This window comes from Lissotriton vulgaris, chromosome 6, assembly GCF_964263255.1.
Source record: "Lissotriton vulgaris chromosome 6, aLisVul1.2, whole genome shotgun sequence".
NCBI classification, from domain to species: domain Eukaryota; kingdom Metazoa; phylum Chordata; class Amphibia; order Caudata; family Salamandridae; genus Lissotriton; species Lissotriton vulgaris.
In genome coordinates, this window is record NC_141694.1 from 1,785,589,932 (window position 1) to 1,785,609,617 (window position 19,686).

Genomic DNA, 19,686 nt, shown 5'->3' on the forward strand with positions numbered 1-19,686 from the left:
GTTTCTCACCTCTTAATGGTAGCCTCGTACTTTGGATCGCGTATCTCCGTGTCAGCGTCCTAGTACAGCGCCATCTTGATTTTACCATTTATATGTGAATGAAGGCGGGGAGCGCCATCTTGGAATAGTTCTTCGTTAATGTTTTCAATAGTAGTAAGGTATCATTCTGGTAATTTATTATCTATCGTGCATAATGTTTAGTATATATTCTTGAATTAGGTAGTATATTAGTGCATATAGGTTTTCTTGGTGTATCATTAAACTTTAACGTTAGATTACACGGATCACGTGAAGACGCAATCATTGAAAAGAAAAGAAAAATCACCATCTTGTAGTGGTAGATTTACTAATGGTCTAAGACGGGCTCATGTCTGTTTCAACTATGTGTAGTATCCTAATAGGTCGCTAGACCCTAACAAGAATGTATTAAAGTAGTATAGTTTTATGCTATACATTTTGCTATAAGATTTAATAAATTGTTTAATCGAAATCCATTATGATTATTTAATTTCTTCATATCGTTAGTAGCATCATTCCTAATAGATTTAGATCGCTATCCAATGATGGTGATAATAAAAGTAGGTTATCTCAAGGTCAACAGTGTGTAGAATTACACAATGAGGGTTGTTAAGTTTCAGTCACCATGTAGTATCAATACGGTCGCCATCTTAAGATGGTGAATATAACGTAATAGTTGAGTTGTTGTCTACTTATTGTTATTACTTATAGGTAGAATTTATATTGGTATTTATGTTATTAAAATGGTTACTCCAGATGGAGCATCCTTTACCTTTTCTTCACATAATTATTCATATATAAGGAAATTGAAACTGTTTCTAATCTATCTCCATTCAGATATAGAATTAACCAGAGCGAAGGATATCAGTAGTCTGTCCCACTGTTTAGTCGCAAGGTTGTCAGATATAACTAATACATGCAAGAGAGCAAGGATTTTCAGTTAGGAAGTAGAATCTTTGATCTGATATCATTGCCTTATGTCCTTATCTGAACGTGTAGGACACACAAGGCAACAAAATATTTCATGCACAGGTTATGCTATAAATTTGCTATCTGTAACACGTGATTACAGTCAATTCAGAAGTTGTTATACAAAATTATCAAAATTATCAAATTGTCACGGTCTTAAAACATGTTACATTCATTTTAAACATTACACGTTACATCAAGAGCATATATAGAAGGTATAGTCATCTCAAACAGTTATTCGTTCCCTAAGAAATATTCGTATTCATGATCAACATTAAGACCCTTTTCTACAGCTTTAATTTTAATTAGCCATATTACTTCCTTCCTTCTCAGTGTAAGAGTTCTATTACCACCTCTTGGGTCTGGATCAATATGATCTATACCATGATAACTGAAAGTATGATTTACTCTGTCAGACGTATTCCTTATCAAATGTGCTGCTGTTGGGTACCGAGTATCACCTTGTTTGATTGCTATAAAGTGCTCTGACATCCTGTCTTTGAGTCTTCTCTTAGTGCTCCCAACATAGATCTTACCGCAGCTACATACAATAACATACACAACATAGGTTGTGTCACAGTTAATAAATTTGTCTATGGTGTTTTCTCCTGTTCCGTTATAATTAAAGTTGACTACTTTTTTCTTTGCCCATCTACACGAGGAACATTTTCCACATTTTTGGAAACCTCTAAATCTAAATAGCCAGTCTTTGTTCACAGGTTTCTTAGGGTAACTAGGACTAAGTATGTTGGCCAGTGTCAGTCCTTTCTTAAACGTCACTGACGGATGTCTGGTAATGTATGGGATAATATCATTATCTAACATCAATAAATGCCAGTGTCTCTTTAGTATTGTGTATAGTTTGGTACTCTCTGTACTGTAGTGTGTAATCATTCTTACATTTTATTTCAGTGTCCTCTTTTTCCTTTTCTGGTTTGGTTTTTAACGTGTCTTCACATTTAAGTTTTTTAGCTCTTATGACTGCTGTGTCTATCACTTTTTTCTTGTACCCTCTCCTCATAAAATGCAAAGAGATATCCTTCAAATTTTCTTTAAAGTCACAGTCTAGGGAGCAGTTTCGCCTAGCTCTCACCATTTCGCCATATGGTATTGTTTTCAGCTGATTGGTCGGGTGACAGCTTTGGGCGTGAAGTACTGCATTGCAGCTTGTCGGTTTCCTATACATCCGACTTCTGAGATGACCTCCTTCTACAAATAACTCAATATCTAAAAAAGTGATTTTGTTGAAATCATACTCTATTGTAAATTGTAAATTAAATGTGTTATCATTTAAATAGTCAAAGAATCCTTTTAGTTGTTCTACAGATCCTGTCCAGATTAGAAAACAATCATCGATGAATCGACCCCAGTAGTGGATATACTGGATCCATTCTCTGTTACCCGGGCCCCAGATTCGCTCCGCCTCATACCACCCCATGAAGAGGTTAGCAAAAGACGGAGCAAATCTGGCTCCCATCGCAGTCCCGAGTTGTTGTCGGTACCAAATTCCGTCAAAAAGAAAAACATTATTTTTAAGTACCAACTCGGTCTTTTCAAGTAACATTTGTGAGTGGTCATATAGTTCAGCAGACCTCCTGCTCAGAAAAAAATCAAGTGCTTTAATACCCAGATCATGGTCTATATTGGAGTATAGGGATACTATGTCTTGCGTAGCTAGTATCATCCCTTCCTCCCAATTCATGTCATCTAGTAGATTCAGAATAAACTTGGTATCCTCAACAAAGCATGGTAGATTATATACATATTCTCTTAAGAAGGTGTCTATGTATTCTGATAAATGTTCCGTAGGTCCACCAATGCCGGAGACAATCGACCTACCTGACGGTCTGTCCCGGCATTTGTGGACCTTTGGAAGAGTGTAAAGACATGGTGATTTAGGATAGGTAGTCTGAAGGTAGAGGTATTCGTCACAATCTATTAAAGATAAGTCATACCATTCTTTGACCTTAGTGTCGATGTTCTCCACTAATTCTTTCAGAGGATTATTATCAAGTCTGATATAATATCGTCTATCATTAAGCTGTGATAAGACTTCATTCTTGTAGTCTAATGTATTTTGTATCACAAGATTACCCCCTTTATCAGCTCTACGTATTATAATTTCTTTATTGTTCATGAGCTCTTTAAGGGCTGATCTTTCTCCTTGTGATAGATTGTCCTCTCTGGGGTTTAAATATCCCTGTTGTTGCCGATCTAGTTCTTTATCAATGTCTGTGCTAACTGCTCTAAAGAACACATCTATCGTGTTACCTTGAGCCAGTCGAGAAGTCCATTTAGATCGTAACTTTAGACCACTTCCCTCTGTTAAGTAACGTTCTATTTCCAGATCATCCATTAGTCTGGATATTGGTACTGGGTCATCTTCGCTTTCTGTCAAAGACAGTAGGAGCTGTGTCTCTTTAAGTTCTTGTATCGTAAGGTTACTAAGCCCTCTGGTTGTAGATGTCATTTTTTTCTCTGGACTATTAGTAAAGAATTTTTTAAGTTTCAACCTCCTGGTAAATTTAAAAAGATCAATTTTGGTCATCACCCAATCTTGCCTTCTAGCTGGACAGAAACCAAGGCCCTTTTTAAGTATACAAATAATATCATTAGAAAGCTGATAATCTGATAAGTTGATAACCCTCTTCTCTTATGGCTGTTGTTTCCAGGATCTCAGACTCCTTTTTAATCCTTGACCCTTGATCTCCCACTTCCTCTCACGCCTCTCCTTGTCCTCTTGCAATTGTATTCCGATTTCTTCCTGTATCTCGATTCCCCCTCCGCAAACGTTGAACCTCTTCAAAAAAATTAGTTTCTGATGTGGGGGTAGTGGTTGTTGTCATCGGTGACTCCTCATTCTCATCACTTGATACATTACTAGAGGATGCGTCAGTCTCACTAAGTGGTGTGGTGGTGCCTGTTTGTCTACTACTAGGTGTTTTTTTCATAAGATAATCGAATCTCTTAGCATATGTATATATTCTCCCTGAGCGGTAGTCATTTTCATCTCTTTTAATTTTACGAGCCTTTCTTCTCTTAATATATAATTGTACCTCATTCAAAATTTCATCCATTATTATATCATTTTTGACTGTAGATTCTGGAAGATTCATTAACTTGATCTCATCTTCTACTTTTTGGATTTCAACAAGAAGTTTAGCCATTTTCCTATCTGCATTGTCTATAAGTATTTTCATTAGGTTTCGTGAGCTGTCACTTAATTCTTTTTCCCAAAAGTTGTACAGGTCAAGTTCTAAATCTTCATATGCAGGTATTATCTGTGAGCGTAGGCCACGGGGTATCCTATTCAATGTAATGTACTGCTTAAGAGTGGCAGCATCCCACCACTTATTCAACTCTTGCCTCTTCAGTGATTCAAGCTTCCTAAATTTGGCACTAAGTCCTTCTTTTTTAGTACTCCCAGATGGTCTAACTGATGATCCTATAGAACCACCTGCCATTAAATTGCTGAAAAGTTCTTCCGCTTCTTTATCTCTATTCATTTTTCCTTTGCGGCTTCTCAAAAACAATAATTCAACAAGAGAAATACGGTAACTGTTTAGGTTTGAGCGCACTGCAGGTAAAGGTGTGTAACAGCACTAAATAGTAAATATGGTGCTCCAGATGAAACAATTCACATATAAACGGTAAAATCAAGATGGCGCTGTACTAGGACGCTGACACGGAGATCCGCGATCCAAAGTACGAGGCTACCATTAAGAGGTGAGAATCCCGATAATTTAATATTGCAACCTGTTATCCAGTGCGTTAATATAGTTAACATTTGGGATAGCATCTCAACTTGTGTTCTCGCATTTTTCTAGGTGACGGAAAACGACACCTGAACATTACGGCTTCTAATACTATTGTCAACCTGACACGGAAATATACGATTCTAAGTACGAGGCTACAATTTAGAGGTGAGAATCCCGATAACCTAGTACTGCAACCAGTTACCCGATGTTTTAAACAGATTTAAACATATGGGATAGCATCTCAACTAGGGTTCTCGCATTTTTCTAGGTGACGGATAACGACACCCGAACATTGGATCCAAGACGCATAGACAGTTAAGGTTGATGGGCACTTCCTGTTGGAAGTCTTAGTGTTACAATCTTATGTTATATATTTACACCTATTTACATCGTGATGTATTATTATATACACCAATTTACAACGTGCCCACCTTGGTATGTTCAATCCACCCCCATGGTGATAGCGCACTTGGTAGCTTCCTGTGAAGCTACTCTTAGAATGTTCATGTGAGGTGTTTATCATTTGCTGTAGAGCGGAGCAGTGAATAAAGGCAGTTATTTACCAGACGCCTCAGTTTTCTACTTTTAACACTTAGCTTATAGAAGTTAACATGGATGAAGCAGGTTAGGGTTTCACTAATACGAGTACATGCTCTTTATGACAGAAAGTTGGAGGCAGTGCATAACGCGACAAAGGAATTAAAGACATGGGAGAGAGGTAACAACCATTTTTACTATGGCAGCAGATATTTTGAGAGATAAAATAATAATCTTCCCACAATCCTTACATGTTGGTTAACAAACTCTGAACCAAATTGCCATTGGTCCAAGGGGTACCCCAGAATTTGCAAAGTTCAGCTGACGATGACTGAAGATGCCTCCTGTTTGGCATCCTTATTAATCCAACTCTGCCAGCAGGTGCACTGGTTGGCTTCTTCGTGTATTTAGGGAGCCTTTCAGATACCCTAAGTAAGTTACACAAACATAAGGGCTTGCTGAGAAAGGACACCTGTGATGAGAGGCCGTGACCACGATTAACAACAACAACAACACCAACAACACCAACAACACCAACAACAACAAATACATTTGTAAAGCGCGCTACATACCCGTAAGGGTTTCAAGGCGCTGGAGGCGGGGGGGAGGGGATCTAGTAGTGATCGAAGAGCCAGGTCTTGAGAAGTTTTCTGAAGGCCAGCAGGTCCTGGGTCTGTCGTTGGTTGGTGGGGAGAGTGTTCCAGGTCTTGGCGGCGAGGAAGGAGAAGCATCTGCTGCCGGCTGTGGTTTTCCGTATGTGAGGAACTGTGACGAGGGCGAGGTTGGCAGAGCGGAGGCTGCGGGTGGGGGTGTAGAAGCTGAGTCGGTCGTTGAGGTATCCTGGTCCGGCGTTGTGGAGAGCCTTGTGTGCGTGGATGAGGAGTTTGAAGGTGATCCTCTTGTCGACGGGGAGCGAGTGCAGGTCTCTCAGGTGGGGTGTGATGTGGCTGCGTTGTGGGACGTCCAGGATCAGTCGTGCTGCGGCGTTCTGGATGCGTTGCAGCAGCCTCAGGACCTTGGTTGTTGTTCCTCCGTAGAGGGCATTCCCGTAGTCCAGTCTGCTGGTGACGAGGGCATGGGTGACGGTCTTTCTCGTGTCGGAGGGGATCCATTTGAAGATCCTGCGGAGCATTCGGAGGGTATTGAAACAGGACCCGGAGACTGCGTTGACTTGCTTGGTCATGGATAGGGCAGAGTCTACGATGATCCCCAGGTTGAGTGCGTGGTCGGTGGGTTTTGTTACTGTTCCTAGCGATGTTGGCCACCAGGAGTCGTCCCATGTTGAGGGGGTGGAGCCGAGGATGAGGACCTCCATCTTGTCTGAATTCACCTTCAGTCTGCTGTGCTTCTTCCATTCGGCGACGGCCTTTATTCCTCTGTGGAGGTTGGCGTTGGTGGTGTGGTGGTCTTCGGTGAGGGATATGATCAGCTGGGGGTCGTCGGCACAGGAGATGATATTAAGGTTATGTTGTCGTGCGACACTGGCGAGTGGTGCCATGTGTAGGAAGGTGGATACCTGACTATGGTTACCCCAGATTGTTTGCCTAGTGTTTAGCTGGTTTTTGACTTACTTGGCCTGGGATCCTGCTAATCAGGGCCCCAGGCTATCTGCTCTCTCTTTAAAATGGACTCCATGTGCCCTAGGTACATCTCCAATTGGATATTGGGTCACCTTATCAGCCCCTGTAAAGTGTACTATAGGTACCCAGGGCATAGGTGTATCCAAGGCCTACCAGGTGTTGCAGCATATCTTTTGCCACCCCTGGCTGGTCATCAAAAATGACACAACTGGCCGATCACTCAGCTGGGGCAAGGTGGTGTAATCACCCCTTGCTTAGATATAGTATACTTATATCTAAACCTATATATGGACACAAATACACCTATAAGTCACTCCTAAGACAGGCCTTAACAATCCTGGAGGCAGAGTGCTTGGTTTTATGTGAGATGGTGCTCCATCATGAGCTGAGCCTGTCTGCAGCTTTCGGAACCAAGTCCCTTAGCTGTTCTGGATATTGCCATACCATATACTCTTAAGTGCATTATAATCCTCGCGGTTACTTCTTAACTTTGGTTTGGCTTTATCAAAACATGTCATGTAAGGTGTCATACGCTTTGGAATACTATCCCCTCACCAGTCCTGGCGACAGGGGTAGCATTCCACCCTTCTAGAGGGAGAAGACATGTTACTTTGCTTAAACACGGTTAAATCTATCCAGAGCCCCAGCATCACAAAATGGATGCTGCTGCCACAGACACAAGCCTGGCCTCCTGCTGCTGACCAAAACTCCGGCAGGCGATGCCTGGATAATAGGTTTCATGTCACAGGGAGGTGTTACACCACCCCAGACAGGAGATAGTGGATTGTAGCAGGGAAGGTTGAATGAAACTAGACACTGCCTGGGGCACACAAGGTGTCCCATGCATAGTCCAGTTCAAACCGGTGCTGGGGCACTCCAGCCCCAGCTCTGGCGTGAAACTGGACAAAGGGAAAGGGGTGTAACCACCCCCTTCCTGGGTCCCACCCATAGGAGGGACCTAGCAGGTGATCCAGCCCCTTGATTTGGAATAAAGGTAGGAGCTGTGCCAATGCAAACCAGATCATCCTGACTGAAAGTTTGAAACAAAACTCTTGACCCTTCGACATCCTACTCAACGTAGAAGACTGAAGTAGTGGCCACCCTGTGCAAGCAGGCACCATCAGCGCATCGAGACTTTCTTTTCCGTTGCTCCCGCCGGAGCTCGAACAACCAAGACCTGGATTCCCAGACTTTCAACAGCCCGATTCACAGTCCTAGCAAAGCTTAGAACCATGGCGGTGACGTGAGACGTGGGACCGGCCATCTTGAAAAGTCAACAAAGTGCTTCCTGTGCAGCTCCCAAGGCATCCTCGATGCTGTGCTTTGGGGTTTGAGAATCCCCAGCCCCGAGCAGCCTTCGCTCCAAAGATCACCTCTCCACACTCACCGAGTGCTGTGTGGGGCCCTTTTGCACTTTTCCTGATTGACGCGTTGTCCGTTCACTTGCCCGTTGGCTAGTGGCTTCTGTGACGATGATCCATCAAAACTACACTGCTGGTCTGGTTGCTCCGGACTGACCCCAGCTTCCCTGAAAAGGAGCCATCAATCTGACCTTCCCGGTCCGATCCAGAAGACATCTTCGAGTCCTGAATGGGTTACATTTGCCAAGGCTTGGTGACTCCGATTCAAGAACCGACACCGCTGACAGGGAGAGCTTTTGTGGCACAGCTCGTGTTCAACTCCTGGTTGTCATCGATACTTCCTGGTCCACGTGGCCGCGGAGACAAACACCTCAACATCACCTGATCGCAACCCGACATTGCCTGGTTCAGTTCTGGTTCCATCCTGGTCACTGGCTAGTGACCTAGACTCTGTCCCCTCTGCTTTCAGGTACTCTACATCTTCGATCCACCCTTGGATCCAACTGGACTCTTCTCTACTGGTCGCCTGCAGTATCTTCATCTCCAGGCTCCATAGAACTTCACGACGAAACCCGACACACTTTGGCACCTATGCACCCGCTTCCTGTGGGTGAGGTAACGAGTTAACTCCGGTGCTCCTTTAGTGGATTACACCTCTAGTGTCCTAGTTTTAAGTGGCTAAGTTCTAGTCCAGTCAGAAGACTCCTAAACCTATAACTGTCTGATTTTTACGCACCATTGACTTGTATGGTAAATGCGGTTGCCTATAGACACTGCACCCGCATCCTGTGAGCCTCCTATGTCCTAACCTTCGTTAGTCCAGTGTAGGCCCAGCGATTCCCTAGGCCCTAGGCCTGTTCATTGTTCGTGACGTGGTTCTTATACCACTTTCTTAATATATGGTTTCAGTGGCCACCCGGCCTATCCATAATTGTGCAGCTTATTGTAAGTTATACTGTGTTCTTTGTTTAACGCTTGGGCTTCTGTGCTCATAAAGAGTATAGGGGATTATTCAAGTAAAAAATACATATATTTTTATAATATATAACTTGTGTGGTGTCCTTTCATTTGGTATTAAAAGGATTGCATATGGTAAAACAGCTGGCTTCACATGCCCGCTTGAGTTTAGCCTAAGACTGCTTTGTCCACGCTACAATTAGGATAGCTGGTCTATAAGGTTGACTTACAACCAATTACCTTAAGGGTCCTTTGGACTGGTACAAGGTGCTCACTAGAATTAGTGGTCATCATATACCAGGCCAACTTCTCACACCATGTAGATGTTAAACAGCGTCAGGCTAAGGGAGGATCCCTGTGGGACGCCGCAGATGATCTCAGTGGTCTTGGAGCGGAAGGGTGAGAGGCGGACGCTCTGGGTTCTGCCGGAGAGAAAGGATGTGGTCCATGCTAGGGCCTTCTCTTGGATTCCGGCGTCATGGAAGTGTGCTGTTAGGGTGCGGTGGCAGACCGTGTCGAAGGCTGCTGATAGGTCCAGAAGGATGAGGGCGGCTGTTTCTACTTTGTCCATCAGGTTCCTCATGTCGTCGGTGGCGGCGATGAGGGCGGTCTCGGTGCTGTGGTGGCTGCGGAAGCTGGACTGGGATGGGTCCAGGATGTTGTTGTCTTTGAGGTAGCGGGTCAGCTGTCTATTGACAATCTTCTCCGTGACTTTCACCGGGAAGGTGAGCAGGGAGATGGGAGGGATGTTCTTGAGGTCCTTGGGTTTTTTCAGTAGGGCGTTGATCTCGGCGGGCTTCCAGCTCTCCGGGAAGGTTGCTGCCTTGAAGGAGGTGTTGATTGTTTTACGGAGATGGGGTGCGAAGGTTGCGCTGGCTTTGTTGAAAACGTGGTGCTGCATTGGTCATATGGGGATCAGGAGAGGATGGAGTTCATGGTCTTGATGGTGTCTTCATCGCTGACGTTGGACCAGGTGGTCAGGCAACTGGTGCAGGTGGAGGTCGCAGGGGTGGTGGTCTTGGTGGTGGATATGGGGGTATTGGAGTTGAAGCTGTCGTGGATGTCGGTGATCTTACGGTGGAAGAAGGTGGCCAGTGAGATGCACAGGTCTTGTGAAGGTAGGATGTCGTTGGTGTTGGGGAGTTCTTTCACGATGCTGAAGAGTTCTTTGGAGTTGTGTGCGTTGTTGTCTAGGAGGTCCTTGAAAGCGTTCCTCTTGGCGGTCCTGATGAGTTGGTGGTGTCTGCGGGTGGCGTTCCTGTTGGCTGTGAGGCAGTCTGGTGTACAGTCGCGGAGCCATTTCTTCTCCAGCTTACGACAGGTGTGCTTGGAGGTCCGGAGGTCTTCGGTGAACCATGCGGCTTTCTTGTTGGAGTGATTGGTTGCGTAGGTCTTGAGTGGGGTGAGGGTGTTGGTGCAGTCGTTGATCCACTGTTTGAGGTTGATGGCGGCGGTGTCAGGGTCGGTGGGGTCAGCGGGTGGTCTCAGGGCGAGGGTGGTGGTCAGTTGGTCCTTGGTGACTTTGCCCCAGCAGCGACGTGGCAACTGTTGGGTGCGGTGGGTTTCCTGAAGGTGAAGTGGACGCATCTGTGGTCGGTCCAGTGGGGTTCGGTGGTGTGGTTGAAGGAGACATGATGACTTGCGAAGAAGATGGGGTCCAGTGTGTGTCCGACAGTGTGGTTGGGTGTCGTTATGAGCTGTTTGAGTCCAAGGTTGGCGAGGTTGTTGATCTGGATGGAGGAGTTGGCGTTGTTGTTGTTCTCGAGGTGGAAGTTCAGGTCCCCGAGGAGGATGTAGTCCATGGAGGCGAGGGTGTGGGTGCTGATGAGGTCGACGATGACCTCGCTGAACTGTGGTCGTGGTCCTGGTGGTCTGTAGACGAGTGTTCCTCTGAGGGTGGTGTTGGGGTCAGTGTGGATCTGGAAGTGCGTGTGCTCAGCGGAGGGTGTCGTCGCTGTTGGTCGAGATTCTGAGGGTGTCCTTGTGGATGATGGCGATTCCCCCTCCCACTCCATTGGTGCGGTCTCTGCGGGAGATCTTGTACCCCTCAGGGATGCTATGGCGATGTCTGGTGCCGAGGTGGCGTTCAGCCAGGTCTCCGTCAGGAAGGCGACGTCGGGGGTGGTTGAGTCTAGGAGGTCCCATAGTTCGGTGGCTTGTTTGCGAGCGGAGCGAGTGTTGAGGAGGATGCATCTGAGGTGGTTTGGTTCTCTGGTTGATGCTTTGGCCGGCCGGATGCTGATGAAACTGCACTTCCAGCAGGAGAAGGGCCCTTGGGTGTGCTTCGGGGTGGCCTGGTAGCAGGAGTGCTCTTGTCCGGTGTTGAGTGCGTGGAGGGTCCTTGAATCGTAGTGCAGTCTGGTGTCTTGGCGACTTCGGGGTCCAGGGGTTCTGGCACTGGGCGCGGTCCAGGCGAGGACGGGCCAAGACGGGCTGGCCTTTGGCGCGCCTTCAGTGCACAATCGGCACGCCCTCTGCGTGCGTCCGCTGCGCGGTCGGGCGGCGGTAGCCATTAAGGCGGGAGGGAGGAGGAGCGGCAGAGGCGGGAGCAGGGCGACGAGGGGGAGTGGCCACGAGGTAAGCGGTGGGAAAACAATGACACAGAAGGCAAGGGGGGAAGCGGGGTGGCGAAGGGCTGGAAACCGTAGAAATAAGCTGGCAAAAAATACAAGTGGCAAGTTTACAGCAGTGATTAAGAAAACAAGCGTCAGAACAAACCGCAGACAGAGTGATGGTAGAGGCACAGGAGGCTCGAACCCTGTTGGTGGCAGCAGCGGGGGAGAGCGCGAACAGAGGGAGCTGCTGCTGGCAGGGGGAGCAACCCGGCCCTTGGACAAGGTCGAGGTTACCCCTTCTGACTGGCACAAGGCCGCCTGATATGGCGGGAGGGGGGCGATGAAGGGGCGTGGCCGCGAGGGAAGCGGCGGGAAAACAATGACACAGAAGGTAAGGGGCATGGGGGGGCGGAGACCTGAAAAACTGAGAAATAAGCAGGCAAGTAGCAAGTTTACAGCAGTGATTGAGAAAACAAGCATCAGAACAAACCGCAGTCAGAGTGCTGGTCTAGGCACAGGAGGCTCGAACCCTGTTGGTGGCAGCAGCGGGGGAGAGCGCGAACAGAGGGAGCTGTTGGCGGCAGGGGGAGACCCCCGGCACTTGGAATAGGTATTTTGTTTATCATTCAGATAACTGTTAATGAGGGCACATGTTTGTAGAAGAGAGTAATTAGTGATTGTTTCACTGCCAGAGGGTTATTTGCTTATTCCATCAATGGATGATGGTGGTTCAGGATCCATTTATATGTTGTCCCTCATTTGACTTTTTTGTTATGTAGCCCACCGAAGTGCATTAGCACACTCATGGCTATTTATTACTGTGAACCTGTGTGGAGCTTTTTTCCGTTAAAATATGTTCATTATTTTGTTGAGTTTTTCAATGACAGTCTGACAATGCCAAATATGCATACTCTAATTGATATCAATGCTAATATAAATGCAAATGTCTTTTCCCCTCAAAAGCTCAGCATAATGATAAAATACAGATCTAATCTGACACCAAATTATCAATTGGAGGCATCCACATCCCTATTAAAAGATTATCTATGTCACGTGGCTAACAGGTGTCTTCTTCCAGGTACAGCAGCACCATTCTCCTTGCTGGCAGGCAGTTTCCCAAGTTTTTGTTCTCTGGCTATGAGCTGTCTTTTGAGTACTTAAGGCCACATACACATAATAATCTTCACTCGTGTCAATTGCCCTCCTACAGTTGGAAGTCATACTCACCATCAGTGATCTGAATTGGTTTATTTTAGGCTGTTTCTTTGTATTTTGCTTGTGTTTATTGATGTCCTAATGCTCATGTTCTTCAGGTTGTATGTCAGAATATTATCTGCAGAAATATTATCTGACATGCATTTTGTTTCCTAAATATAGTTAACAAAAAACGGTGTCCATCAGGTCTATATTTTAATAAATAGATAAAAACAACTGCAATGATGTGATTTTTTTTGTAGACAATGCTGATTTTCTGACAATGATATTCTGGAAACGAACCATTCTTGTTCATATAGGTTGATGGGTTTTCTCCTAGGGATGGCGTTTGGGTCATTGCATGGCTTCACAACACAGTCCCAGAAGCGGGTGTGATGGTGGTTAATAGAGCAGGCCTTGGACTAGACCGCATTGTAGTCACTTTAGAATTTGTATGTAATAAATAGATAATAATAACTGCAAAAGGGAGACCGCATTGGAGGAATTCAGCACTTCAGGCACAGTCCCTGGGCAGCCACTGCACGCAGCACTATATCCCCAGCCCCCCGGAAGGGCGTTTAAAGACCGGCAGAGGTCCCGCAACACGGGATGTGCGCAGGGCATGCCTGGGTTTGGCCCGGGCAAAGACCGGGCCAAGACAGGCCCGTTTTAGCCCATCATAGACTGGCAGAGACTGGACTGGGCCACAGCTCTAACATTTGTTTTGAAAAGGTACTTTGACTCCTATTTTAATTTGTATTAACAAAGTAGCGTGGAAGTACACCAGTCCAGTTTGGATAGTAATCGATTTTGGTGTGTGAAGTAGTGGAGTTGACGGTAGAAGGTAGTATAGTCACTATGTGGAAACACTAAATATGGGAAAGAGAAAACGATGAGTCTCCCGAATAAAAAGCAGGCCAATACAGGGCAGCACCCATGCCAGGCATAGCTTAGTTATCTAACTGGAGCAGTGGGTGCAATTGAGCGCCTGATTATTACTGTTGAAGAGGCCTTAAACCCCGGTCATTCAGGATAAGGGGAGGCAACGGAACCGGTTAACATACTAAGGGAAGGGCCTGCATTACCCATAGTCACACCAAGGAGCTTGCAGTGAACAAACGGTTGTGTTGTAAATACACTAGAGATAACATATCAGGCAGCAATTTAGAATCTGATAGTCAACCAACAGATAAGAGAGCTAGAAATCCTGATACTTCGAGTTATATACAAGGGGATAAAGTTATAACAAACACAGTGATAACCCCTAAGGCACAAAAAAAGGTCCCCAGGAAGGATAAACCACTAGGACACTCATGGCAATAAGAAGGCTCCTTAAACGCTGCTGGTTTTTACCTTTGGGGGACCTCTTTGCTACCAGTCCAGGAGGACTGCAACGCCTACGCTGCTTGGGCTGCAACAGACCACACCATCTAACGTCCGAGGTGCGGACTATGTTTCCCAGCATCCTTTGCTGGCGCCTGCTACCCGTGTGACTCACAGCGGCATGAGGCGCTTAAAAGCATCTCGAGACTCCAGCAGCGCGGGACACTCGTGGCAATAAGAAGGCTCCTTAAACGCTGCTGGTTTTTACCTTTGGGGGACATCTTTGCTACCAGTCCTGGAGGACTGCAACACCTACGCTGCTTGAGCTGCAACGTGCCATGCCATCTACCGCCCGAGGTGCGGACTACGTTTCCCAGCATCCTTTGCTAGTGCCTGTTACCCGCGTCACTCACAGTGCCAGGAGGCGCTTAAAAGCATCTTGCGACTCCCACAGCGTGGGACACTCGTGGCAATAAGAAGGCTCCTTATACTCTGCTGGTTTTTACCTTTGGGGGACCTCTTTACTACCTGTCCGGGGAGGACTGCAACGCCTACGCTGCTTGGGCTGCAACGGACCACGCTGTCTACCGCCCGAGGTGTGGACTACATTTCCCAGCATCCTTTGCTGGCGCCTGCTACCCGCGTCACTCACAGCGCCAGGAGGCGCTTAAAAGCATCTCGAGACTCCTGCAGCACGGGGCGCGCGCAGGCAAAGGGCGGGCCCATCAGCGCCTGGCAAAGCCAAGAGTAGGCAGGGCAGGGCCACCCCCTTTCAACTCTTATTTCCAGTATTTCCAAGGACTCGGTCAGTGTCTTTTTCGGACTTTAACTACAAATACTTTTTGCTGACATTCATTTAGTAATCTATTGTCATTGACTGACGTACTTTGTTATTACTAATGGCCACTAAACGTAAACTTACGGGACCGAAGGTGGGGGGTGATGTGATAGGCACGTTGGACGCATTTTTATTAAGGGCTGAATCTGTTCTTCAGCATGAAATCCAGCTAACAGAGAAAAGACTCTCTCTGGGGTCAAATGTGGGACAACAAAGATCATCCCTGGGGGCCATCAGAACAGTTAAATCACCAGAAGCAGTCCCACAAATTATGATTCACCCAAGTATAGAGTCAATTGAAGTAGGCGCGGACACTGGCACAGATCCAATCCCTGACTTACAAAAACATAGAGGTGGTGAATCTGAGTGTCGAGGATAATATTCAATCCCCAAGGTTGAGTGCCAACTGGGTTACGGTGGGTTGTCCTCAAGTGCTTGACTTACATCCCCCTGTTGCCCCTGTTCCACCCCAAGCGCCTTCCTCGAACACGCCTAGGTTAGTTAGAGGGGACAGAGTTACTAGATCTAAAAGATCTGTCAAAAATTACAAAGGTGTGGGAAGTGCATTTAAACGAGGGTTAGGCTTCAGTTATGAGGGAGGAATTGGGGAACCACCTGCAAAGCACACAAGGGGCGGAGTAGATTTGAGGGCCAAAGTCAAAGATAAACTTAAACATCAAACCCTGGGGGTAAGTGGAAGTCATCCCTGAGATCTGATAATGGCGCACCTTTCACTGTCAATGATGACATGCCCATGTTAGTGGACCATGGAGGTAATCCAGACAACTGGAAGCGTCTGAAGACCCTAATTACTATACTTTTAGCACCCTTTTGGAATAAACTAGGGGCGATTGAAGAAAAATTATCTCTCGTCTCACAGGGTGCACAAACGATGGCTAGCTTGAGGCGACCATCGTCCATAGCAATGCTATAGGGGGGAGGTGTGGGTTCTGTGGTGCCCGCCCGGCAAAGTACTAGTGGCCCTGTTGAAACCCGAAACAGGGATATGGCCTATGGGGTGGCAAAAAACTGTGCTGGTGACGTGCGCACAGATAGTCTGCAAGTGTCGCATGTAAAAAAGAAAAAAGATAAACCACTATTGGTACAAAATGTTGTAAGTGGGGGAAAACAAACAGCCAGTGCTAACTTACGCACACAGGAGGTGGTGTTAAAGTTAAAATTCAAATTGGATGCTTTGGATTCTCAGGGAAAGCCTGGGTAGACTAACACATAAAATGGGTTTGATGGAAGTAGTGCTATCTAATTGTGTAGCTAAACTTCAGTTCCCCTGTAAAGAGACAACAACAGTAAAAATGAGTAGCCAGGCAAAACCTAACAACAATAAGAAAGGTAATAATATTCCTCCTGTTTCTAGCCATCCCAAGGAATAATCTCCTGCTCCCCAAAATACCCTCCAAAGTCCCCCGTATGTGATACCCATGGTATTCTTACCCACTACCTCGACCGCTCCAATAATGTCCAAACATCCTGTATAGACAAATGGTTGTATTGCCACTAGCCAGTGAGTGGAGGAGAGAAATATAGCACATTTGGACTTACCTCCCGCCGCAACACATTTTGTGGTGGTTTTGACAAACGTCCCCAATTTACAGAAAGGGGTAAAGAAAACCTGGCAGATATTACGAATATGTTACTACATTGGCTTGGGGTTAGGACTGGCATCACCAAGAGGTTATTTGATGAATTTAAAATGGTCAGAAGAGTGAGTTCGGTGGGGAAGGGACGTAAGGACATGAAGGGAGATTTATGTTTTGTTGACCTTTAAAACTCCCCATTTAGTACAACTTATTCTGAGTAGAGCCGGAAATCACCTTATTCCTGGGCAGGGTGTGAACTTAGTCCCCCTAGGCTATTTTTACCAACCAACACTGCAGATTGCCCCTATATATGGGGATCGTGAATCCACTTACAACAGGCATTGGTTTAACCTCGCAACTCAAATCGTTTTGACGTCCTTGCCAACCTCGAGTCAGTGGACTGACAACAAAAGTTCGTTCTTACTCAGCCAGTGAGTTTAGTTATAGTGAAGGGACCTTCAAAAGAGTCTGTATCGGTGACCTCAGCTGGAAATGATATTATTGTTCCGCAAGTCGACACCAAGTTAATGAACAAAGAGATCGTTAGTGACACAGTCCTGAATATCACGGCTGCCTCCATCGAATCCCCTACCTCACTGGCTGTTAATACTTCAGTGAGTCGGGATGAAGGAGGGGGAGGAAACCATTGCATGGGAAGATTAGAGAAATGTCAGTTCTTGTTTTGGAATGTGGCGGGACTAAAATCCAAGCTGACAAACAAAATATGGGTGGACTTTGTGTGTAGTTTTGATATTCTTAGCTCGCAGAAAAACTGGGCGGAAGGGCCCATTCAGATTAGTGGCTATAAAACACTCCACACCCCAACAGTTCCGTGATTACATGGCAGAGCAAGGGAGGGTTTCTTCACTTATATTTCTAACTATTTAAACATGGTAAAAATTGTTTTAAATGTGCCAGATCCGTTTTATCAAATCATCACTCTTCAGATAAAGTGTTTTGTATAACATTAGTGACGCTGCACCAGAGCAGATCGGTAGAATTTTAAGTAACCCTTGGTGTAGTGTGCATAGTCGGGCTACGCGAAGCTAGGCAAAGTGGGCGAGAAACTACGCCCACCTGCGCACTTCGCGTAGCCCCACTACGTGCCGCATGCCCCCCTCCCCTACATACCTAATTTTATTAAATGGGCACATAAAAATAAATAGAATGCACTTACCTTGTCCGCGGCATCCCGGGGCTCCCTCTGCTTGTTCACGCCGCCGTCTGCTAACCAATGTGCATGCGCGGGCGGCCGCGCATGCGCATTCCTCACGAGACAATTATCTACAATGTAATGTGGGAAAAACTGAGGGGACGCTGTTTTGCAAGGCCCCTCTTCTGTGGACTCCTGAATGGTGACCATCAGATCTGGGTCCCAACCCTGTCCCCAAGCTTGTAGTAAAAAACCTAGGTATGCGGTTAGATCAAGCCCTTAGTTTAAAAGAGCAAGTGACTCAGACAGCTGGCTCATGCTGCCATGTAATTGGAATGCTCCAGAGAGTCTTTCCGCTACTCCGGCCTCTACCAGGAAAATCTTGGTCCAGGCTTTAGTGCTCAGCCGCCTGGACTACTGTAATGAGCTGCTGATTTCAGCTAATGACTCCTTACTGAGCAGACTTCAAGAGGTCCAAAATACAGCGGCTAGGTTGATCCAGAATGCGCCACCTAGGTCGCCATTGTGCCTTCTGTTGGTGTAGCTCCATTGGCTGCCTATCCGTCAATGGATCAAGTTTAAAACTTGTTGCGTTATCCATAAAGCACTCTAGAACACGGGCCCCTCCTACTTGGCGGACAAATTTATACCTTATACTCCTTCACGTGCTCTCCGTTCCAGCAATAAATATTTTCTCGAAGTACCAATCATCAAGAGGGCAAGATTGGGAGGGAAGGCCCTCTCTTACCTCGGCCTATGTCTCTGGAATGAACTTCCTGACTCTCTTAGACTATGTCCAGAACACGTGAAATTTAGAAGACTTTTTTGTTTCTCACCTATTAAGTATGCTAGTGTCCTCAACATCTATCAGATCCTTCTTAAGCGCAGACATACTCCTTCTGGAGTCGATTCCAGCGCTATATAAACATATAAATAAATAAGTGGTCACGAAATCTAAAGAAATGCTTTTATCTTGTTTAGATGAGAAGTCATCCCAGCAGGAAATCTTAGAAAAATGTTCTCTCATCACCGGCATTATTAAGGAAACATTGCATGTGAAAGCAAGAAACAATACGAAACGTAAGCAAGGGTAGTTTGACAATAACTGTACAAAAGTATATTCTAAGTTTAAAAATTCTCTACATGCAACATAAAAAAAAACTGAAACAGATTAGATTGGTGAGAAGTGATTATAAGAGGGCAATAAAAGCAAGGAAGAAGGCCCTAAAAAGAAGAATCTTGGCAGGCCTTACATGAAGCTTCTTTTAATCGAGATTCCACTTCTTTCTGGAAGACGGTTAATGCACCATTTTTAGGCTAAGGTAACAAAGCAACCATAGAGACTGCCATCCCCGAACATGAATGGATACTACACTTTGCTAAGTTATATAATAACTCACAGGCAGATGAACAGGGATTGTCATCAATTGGGGCTGAAATAGAGAACCCTGTAACGCATACAGGTTTTTCTTTAAATTTCACCTTAAGTGAAGTCAACACTGCCATTACTCAAAGTCTGGGGGGAAGGCGGCCATGCCGGAAGGTATTCCAGTAGATCTTTTTTAAATCAAACTTATCTCTATGAGGGCCACTTGTTGCTCACAAAGTTTTTTGTCAACTTGGTTTGATTCACTATTTGTTCCCATTTTCAAAAAGGGTGACAGGTCAAACCCAGCCTGTTACCCTCCAATCTCATTACTGTCTCTACAGTTAGGATCGTGGGGCGAGTCTTGTTGGACAGGTTACAGGTATGGGCACAGGATCAAAACTTATTAAGAGATATACAATATTGATTTCGCAAAGGTTTGAGCACAATCGAACAGGATTTGAATTTACATATTTAAT